This window comes from Heptranchias perlo, chromosome 35 (genome assembly GCF_035084215.1).
Source record: "Heptranchias perlo isolate sHepPer1 chromosome 35, sHepPer1.hap1, whole genome shotgun sequence".
In the NCBI taxonomy this organism is placed as follows: Eukaryota; Metazoa; Chordata; class Chondrichthyes; order Hexanchiformes; family Hexanchidae; genus Heptranchias; species Heptranchias perlo.
In genome coordinates, this window is record NC_090359.1 from 11,721,370 (window position 1) to 11,730,382 (window position 9,013).

Sequence of the window (9,013 nt, forward strand, 5' to 3'; positions counted from 1 at the left end):
ACAGGTACACTCCCATGCCATTCTCAGGGGCTCCCAGTCTCTTCAGGTTGATGATGTGATCTCCAAGCTTCTTGATCATCTTCACTTGTTCATCCAAGTAGTGGGTCTCCAGGAAGTCACACAACTGGAAGAAAAGATGGAAAATAGTTATGTCCAGCAAGAGATGGAGGAAGATCTGAGCTTCTCCAAGGGTTTGGATTTTAATCTTCTTGGTCTGGAGGATAGTCAAGTGGTGCACTTTAGATTGATGCATTTTATACAGTAACTTTGCTCTATTAAGTGCTTAGATCCTGGGATCAGATACATTTACTTCTAATGCAGACAGTAGGGCAATCTCCCTTTCCTGTCTCCCCTCCCCAATAAAATTTGAGCATGACACCAACAAAGCTATTGGGTATGAAGATCTTTTGAATAGGCTCAAGGACAGTAAATTTCCACCACCTCGAACTTACCCAAAGGCCCACATTAAAAACTTACATGAGGGTCTGTCCTCTCAGTGGAGAGTTTGTGCAGATCCAGCAGACTCTGGTTCACATTCTTCTCCATCTGCAGAGCTCTCTGCATCGCCTCCAGACCATTGCTCCACTCATCCTGCTCTGGCTTCTGAAAAGGGAATCAGGTCTCAGCCAGTTCACTTAATGGATTAAACAAAATACACAAGAAAGTACTGAAGGAAAATAGGGGTGAAAAGCAATCAGATGTCCATGTTGCCATGAACCAATTGTCCCAAGAATATAGAATTACACCACCACAACCACGAGTCAAATAGTATAAATGTCTTTAAGGAGAAGTACTGAGGGAGACAGTAATAGATGGATGTGATGATAGGGCAAGATGAAGGTGGGAGGCAGCTCATGTGGAGCATAAACACCAGCATAGACCAGTTGGGCTAAATGTCCGGATTCTGTGCTGGACATTCTATGTAATTATGTGCATTAGAACAAATTGCTTTAGAAATATTTAAAATTGTCCATTTAAGGGGAGCCATTCAGAAGGCCACTCCATTAAATCTAACCTTGATATCCTCCAAGATGACTCGGCCCCCACGCTGATTCTGGAATTTCAGCAGTTTCTCAGCGTGCTCCCATTCCTCATGCGACTGCTCCTTGAAGAACTCAGCAAAGTGACGCAGGGCAACATCATCCCGGTCAAAGTAATAGGACTGGTGAGATCAAAAGTAGTTGGGTATCAGAATTATCATCATGGGTATTGTACATAAAGCCAACCTCAATATTTTGCTTTCTGTCAAGGGTTCAAGTCTCACTGAGCTTGTAGGCAGATGGTTCTGAAAACTAGCACAGGCTGACTTGCTTCACTAACCTGGTAGTGAGATAATCTCACTCCTAGCAATAGGGAAGCTGGCCAATGGAAAATTACCAATTCAGCTTTGAACATGCTCAACACAATATTTCACTTTAATCTTCACACCCAAGACTGAATTATATGTCTAGAAATTAGTGAAGGAACATAAAAGCTTACATCCTTTTCATGACTGAAATTTGAAACAAACCCCTTTCTACAACTACCACAAACAGCATTAACTTAGCACCTTCAACACTAAACATCAAGGCATTTCAGAGGAGAAACAGATACCAAGCAGTAAGAGTTGCATGACTAGAAACTGTTAGCATTTGAATGCTTTGAGAGACAGACAGAGGTAGGAAGGCAAAGGGATTAACAGTTACACTGAGTAGGACCAAAATGGCTGAAGGCCCTACCACCAATAGAGCAAAGGCAGAGAGAGAAGACAGACAGGGACAAGCTGGTACTTAAAAAGTGAAGGTTCAGAGCATAGAAACAGAAGTGGGACATACAGCCATTTGAGCCAACTCAATGATTTAATTAGAACATGGATCTGTACATCAACTCATCCTTCAATACCCTGACCCAACAAAAGATTTCAGTCTTGAAAGCACCAATTAATCCCCAACATCCACAGACTTTCAAGGGAGAGAGTTTTAGATTTCCAGTACCTTGGAGGGGAAAAGTGCTTCCTCACTTACCTCCTAAATGGACTAGCTCTAATTTAAGATTATGACCTCCCCCCTCCCCCCCCATTGCAAGGAGAATGTGGGGAAAGACTGTGGAGAGATGTAGAATAGAGGGTAAGAAATATGAATCCCAGGCATTGAATGCAGAGTGTATTGCAAAACACAACTTCAATAGAAAGCTCAGACACCAGGAAAGTGAACAATTGAGATTTAAGATATAGAATGTGGTGCAACTACTGCAAGGAAGAGGGAGACATTTTGATAATGACTGTACAATAAATCACATTATATTACAGCTTTAAAAAGACACTCACCATCCATCAATTGGGGGAGGGGGTGCAGATTAGAGAAAAGGCAATAGATGAGTTGGAGAAAACAGAATTTTGTAATGTCACATTAGAATCTCCAATGTGAAGGGGTCAAAGAAACAAAACTCACCATAGAAAGATAAACATAGGAGGAATAGAGCTCCATATTGATCTGCTTGTTGACACCATCCTCACACTCCTTGTGATAGTTCTGACACACTTGGGAAGCCATCTTTAAATTAACTTTAACAAAACTAAACAACTCTATTGAAGCAAGAAACTGAAAAACAGCCACCCAAAGCTCCATATTTATACTGCTGGTTAATCCTGGGCGTGGCAGCCTCGATGATGCGTGACAGTTGGCAATACCCAATCAGAAATTACATCCTCTCTCAGAACACCAATCAAGAAAAGAGAGGAGGGGAGATGACACCCAGAGCCAGTCAGAACTTTGAAGGAGGAGCATCATTGGCTGACAATTCAATAAAGATCCAATTGCTTTGACTTTCCTCAAACTGTAAAATCTGTTTCCGTGACCGGTGGGCACCGCAGGGACTGGAGTGCATCCTGGATCGATGTAATAAAATTATAATTTGACACTTATTTTGGGTTTATTGATTTACTGCACATAAACACAACCAAACCCCCCCTCCCCTTCTTATAAAAGGGGGGCCTAAAACACAAAAAAAGGAAAAGAAAAAAAACCATGGCTGCTCTTCCATCCCACACTCCAAAGAATAAAAAATCTGATCGTGACCATATTCTTGACCATAATCGACCTTTCTTTGATGGACCAATAAGGGAGACTCTGGGTTGCCCCAGGGTCACCAAACATAAACCATCACAAGTGGCCCTCTCAGGGCACCACTAATATTGGATGGTCCAATCAAACTGAAAAGATACCAAAATAAGCATCAAGTGCCACCAAAAACAACAGGATACTTTCCCAATTAAATCAGGATTCTATTATTGATGTCTGAAAGACAGTCTATACCCTGCGGTGCCCAGCGGTCGCGGAAGGCATCAAGCGTAACGGTGGACACCACATGCTCCCTCTCCGGGGCCACCCGGGCACTTGACCATAATGGACCAAATTGTCAATTGGTGGATCTGCCCCCATCCCATCGGTTATGGTCACTGATCGTGACGGTTCAAAGATCCAGAACCACAGGTTTAATTGTTGTTTGCGGGTCAGTGTCTTTGAATAATTCTGGATGGATCCGTGAGTTGGTTATTTGGCAAGTAGCTGCGGGTTTGAGGCAACATCCAAACAGATCAGAGCCTGTGAACAACAACCAACAGCGAGTCAGGCGAATGGAAAGTGGGTGTGATGAACGTGTTAAACACAAGTCCTTCAATACTCCATCAATTCTAGGGTCAGTGAGCATCTGTACACACATCGGCTGGAAAGTGAAGGGGGCCACGGCATGTTGAGTTCTTTTTTGGTCATCATGACATTTTACAAACAATAAAATGCAGAGCACTCCACGGGGAAGAGACTGTGGACCATTGACTGAAGGGATTTGGGGGGGGGGGCGGGTTTGGTGTTGGGAGGGATTGCGGTGAGAGGCAAACACTGTGTGTAGTGTTGGTTGTATATACAGTGAGCGAGAGTGGTGAACAGACTATCTGGTATTTCCTGGGTTTGGTAATCCCTTGTTTCAATGATTAATCTCTTGTACTTTTTGGACAGTCAAACACCAAGTGGAAAGAGTCGAGTGGTGAATTTTCTCATTAGAAAGGGGAGTTACTGATATTTCCCTAAATCCGGTCAGGGAAGGATGGGGCCCCGTGGATATGTTGTGTTCCAGAGCACATCAGAATACTGTCGGATCAACAACAAACAGCAGGCTAAAAAAAAATCAAAGGTGGAACCTAGTGAAGGAAAGATGAAGCAACGAAAAGTGGGGTCGATGGACTGATCTGATCATATGATCCCTGTGTGAGAATAGCCTGAACATCACTGGTGCAAACTCAGTTAAAGCTTTAAACAGACCAAGTAGTTGGTGGTTTAGCCTTTAATTAGATGGCTCTATTCTCCAACTCTTCAGTAGACTTACAAGTGGCAGTTTTGGCAATTGGGATCTAGTGTTATTTGGTTCCAGGCCAAAAAAGATTACACAAAGATTGTATTCGCAAGGAGAGGGGAATGGGGCAAGAACTGTTTAATGAAACAGAATCCAGCAAGGGAAACTTAGAGGGACTCTTAGATTTGCAACAGCAAATGGAAGTATTTTAGAGGCTATGGGGTCCAGGATATAAAAGGTGCAGGAGGTGAACAGAGACTGGAAAATAAAAATTGAGATTGAAACAAATAGCAGGAGCTGGACCAAAGTTCTGCACAGGAAGAAAAAGATGGGCTGAAGAGAAGGAGGAAAGAGCCAGGTAACACTAGCAGGAACAATTGGAGATTTGGTCTTACTTTGCTCCAGGATTTTTGTAACTACTTAAATTTGAATACCTGCTTCAGGGAACACTTCCCTCATGTCCTACAATGGACAAGTCAGCAGCAATGTGTGGGGTTGTTTATTCAGAAGGTTAACTACTGTAATCACCATTGATGCCCACATCCCATGAACAAATAGTAATAAAAAAATGCACACTCTCCAAAAGGGATTCAAGCCTATGTGGAGGAAGAGGTCTTACTGTAATCAGATTACACTTTAATCTCTACTACAGAACACCAAATATTGAAAGCTGTTAGGTACAAATCTAATTTTGGCCTGATGGCCATCCTAGGCTGCTACAAAACCAAATTAAGCCTTCTGGAGGGGAAGGGGTTAAAACATCCATGTGCCCAAACAAATCAGATTTTATCACGGTGACAACCTATTTCTTAGAATTTTTTTTTGTTTGACTCAAGGCCACGTGCATTGGTGTTAGAATGTGCTCAATTACTGAAGAAAAGGAACCAGTTCAACATCAAAATGTTTTATTTCAGCTGCAAGAACACTCAACTACAATGTTTGGAAGTTAATCTTAGACTTTGAATTCCATTCCCAGTTCAGAGAGATGGCAACATAAAACTTCAATACACAAGTTGAATATCTGCAACATGGACAACAGTCCAGTCACTCCTCCCCCAGGGTGTGCTTGTCAAACAGGTACACTCCCATTCAATTCTCAGGGGCTCCCAGTCTCTTCAGGTTGGTGATGTGATCTCCAAGCTTCTTGATCATCTTCACTTGTTCATCCAAGTAGTGGGTCTCCAGGAAGTCACACAACTGGAAAGGGAAAAATAAAAATCAAGCTAGCTACTTGAATCATTAGGTTCCTTTAATCTCACTTCCCTACTGGGGAATACTCAAGGTCTCATTACAAAATATGGCCAAGAGACTACTAGATCTAACTCCTTGCCCTCCCAGCCACTGGTATTGAAAATAAATGCTGCCATGCCCCAGTCCCTCATCTAAAGTCAGTATCCATTTGAAGGTTCCCTTCAAGCCCAAGATATCTCAACCCTTGAAACAGATTGATTTCAAGGACAGATTTTAATGCTCACCTTCAGTAGATTTAACAAACCTCAGATTTAGAAATGGAAAGTATTGAGCTGCATTCAGTCTGATGTGATTTTAAAGGACAGTGCTAAATTACACAATCCCAAATTAAAAATAAACCCAAAAGCTAAATGTCACTGATGCACTAAGGACTTACATGAGGGTCTGTCCTCTCAGTGGACAGTTTGTGCAGATCCAGCAGACTCTGGTTCACATCCTTCTCCATCTGCAGAGCTCTCTGCATCGCCTCCAGACCATTGCCCTACTCATCCTGCTCTGGCTTCTGAAAAGGGAAGTCTTTCAAGTCACAAAATGCTCAAGCTCCCATCTGCATCCCATGCAGTATTAATCTCAAACTAGCCTGAAACAAGAGGATGACGGGAGAGTGGAAGAAAATTGATTTTTGCCCTGATGTTAGCAACAAGTACTCTGTTCAGTTATAATGTAGAACATGTGGCTCATTAATGAGAAAACATCTTCTCTGCTGTGGAGAAATTTTCCACATTCTGAAAGCTGGATAGAGGCTGCACTGGGGACCAATCATTCAATATGAAAAAAAGCCTCAATAAATTACATTTGGTCCAGTCATGATCTCAACAACTGGCAGGTGGGTCATTAACCAGAGGACACACATTGAAGATAATGGGCAAAAGAACCAGAGGGAAGATAGAGATTTCATATATAAACAGTGAATTGTTACAATCTGGAATGAAATGCCTGAAAGGGAAGCTGATTCAATAGCAACTGTCAGAACAGATTTTTATGTATAGAATCATGAAAAGGAATAATTTACAGCTCTATGGGGAAAGAGCAGGGCACGAGGGACTAATTGGATATTCTTTCAAAGAGCCAGCACAGACACTATGAGCCAAATGGCCTGATTCTATGAACAAACCTTGATGTCCTCCAAGATGATTCGGCCTCCACGCTGATTCTGGAATTTCAGCAGTTTCTCAGCGTGCTCCCGTTCCTCATGTGACTGCTCCTTGAAGAACTCAGCAAAGTGACGCAGGGCAACATCATCCCGGTCAAAGTAATAGGACTGTAGGCACAAGAGTCAATTAAACAATCATACCAAATTAAGATCGAGAACAAACATCAGTACAGTGATTTCACCATGGATCAGGGAACCAAGGAGTTTGATCATTTTTAAAGAGTACTCATATTTCCTAACTCAGTTCACCTGGTGAAAGTAGACAACAGGTGGCCAGTGGAGAATGGAATCACCTCAGTCTTTGACCACACTGAGCAACTCAACTTAAACCCAAGCTTGAGCTACTTGGCCATTCAGGTACCTCCTGCCCACATCTCAATTTATACAAAGCATTAACCAGGAAGTCACATGACAGGTCCTCCTTCAGTGTTGGATACTGTGACCAAGGTGCCGAAAGCTACCTGTTCCACCACAAGTGATTCAGAAAGACCAGGGTGCACAATTAGTCAATTAACTCATGCAATGAGTCTCCTCCTTTTAGAGGGTCTGTGTACTAGATCAGAACTTGTGACATTCCAAGAAAATAAGTTGTAACAGAGACAAACAATGTGAGAGGATAAAACTCAAATTAGTTCAGATCACTAAATTAGGGAAAATTTAGATGTACATTTGACATCTGAAAAACTTGTCCAAATCAATAATCTGAACTCACCACAAACCCCCACCCCCTATTCACATGTCAAGGATCAGCACAGCCCAAGGAGGGCTGACCTGCTTCGTTCATGGTCTTGCCCAGTCCCATGTGGTCCAGGAGAGGGAGCATGCAGTGTCCACCAGTACACTCATTTGAGGCCATGACCAGTAGGCACCAGTGAAGAGTGAGATATAAATTTCCTTTTGCTCAAATTAGGCTTTATGTTCATTGCTTTGTAGCAATTGGGCACTTTCCTGATAACAACAGAGAGCAACCCAATGTCAGCCTTACTTGATTAAAAAAGGCACACATTTCTCCACTGTGTTCTATACAATTCCATCAATTACAAGTTTCTTGCTATTGTACAGACAAGGGTTACACTCCATCCCAAACCTGAACAAAACTCCCTTCATTAAGCAAGAAACTCCACCCATTTTGAAAATTCCCAATTTGATTTTAGAAACTTTGAGAAGTTCAATTAAACTTTTGGCTGGAAAAGACAGGTTACAAGATCAAGAGTATGGAGCTATGGCTAAGAATGCCCATGGATTTGTGTTTTGACTAAAGATTTCACCACAGGTGTTTCAAAGACCCCAACTATGGGCAAGTCACCTGTAACTCAAAAGACACTCACTGACCAATGTACTGAATAGGCTTTTTTTTGGGGGGTGGGGAATGCATTTCACAGTCTCAATGTAAACTCCAACATGGAAACTATATAAAAAAGGACCCAGACAATCCATTTGAAAGGATAATGAAACATCACAACTATAAAGATACTTAAAAGAAATATTAGAACAGCAAATTCAATTATTTTACTGAATTTAAAAGGTTAATTCACTAGAATTCAGTAAGTCTACATTAGTTAATAAGAAAAAATACCCAAAGATACCCAAAGCTCACCATAGAAAGATAAACATAGGAGGAATAGAGCTCCATATTTGTCTGCTTGTTGACACCATCCTCACACTCCTTGTGGTAATTCTGACACACTTGAGAAGCCATCCAAACTATTTTTTTTTTAATAGACCAGCAACTGACTATAAACAATATGAACATAAGGACCTCAAACCTAAGCTGCTATATTTATTCTTTCAGACCCAACCCATCTTTAACTACAGGATATGACATCACTGATGATAAATGTTTGGCAGCCAATCAAATAGCTGCTTTCTCATCACACGAACAGAAAAAACCCTAACCCCTCCCCCTGTAAAAAGTGGGGGGGGGGCCTAAAAACACCAAAAAAAAAGGAAAAACACACAAAAACCCAATATCTTCAGGATCCTCCTTTCATTCAATCACTTCTCTTGTTCTATTTCATAAGTTTCTTCACTTCATTTTAACCTGCTGTTTGTTTTTATTCTGTGACCTGTCTGTTTTTAACCTCTCTTTCCAAAGATTTCTCCCCCGCTCCTCATTTGTTCTGTTCTTTTCTCCCCATCTCCCCCATTCCCCAGAATCCCACCCATTCCCATGTCCCCTTGTAACACTGTGCAGTCTGCAGCCTGTGTGTCCATGTCCCTGTGCTTCAGTCAGCCTGAGTCACTCTCTTCAATAAAAAATATTCCTTCCACTACGAGCATGCT

General features: G+C 41.8%; 1 pseudogene; it reads right to left on the reverse strand.

Annotated features, from left to right (window-relative positions):
- Positions 1-5,233: 5,233 nt before the first annotated feature.
- LOC137302047 (ferritin heavy chain, oocyte isoform-like) lies at positions 5,234-8,449 on the reverse strand (annotated as a pseudogene).
- Positions 8,450-9,013: the final 564 nt, after the last annotated feature.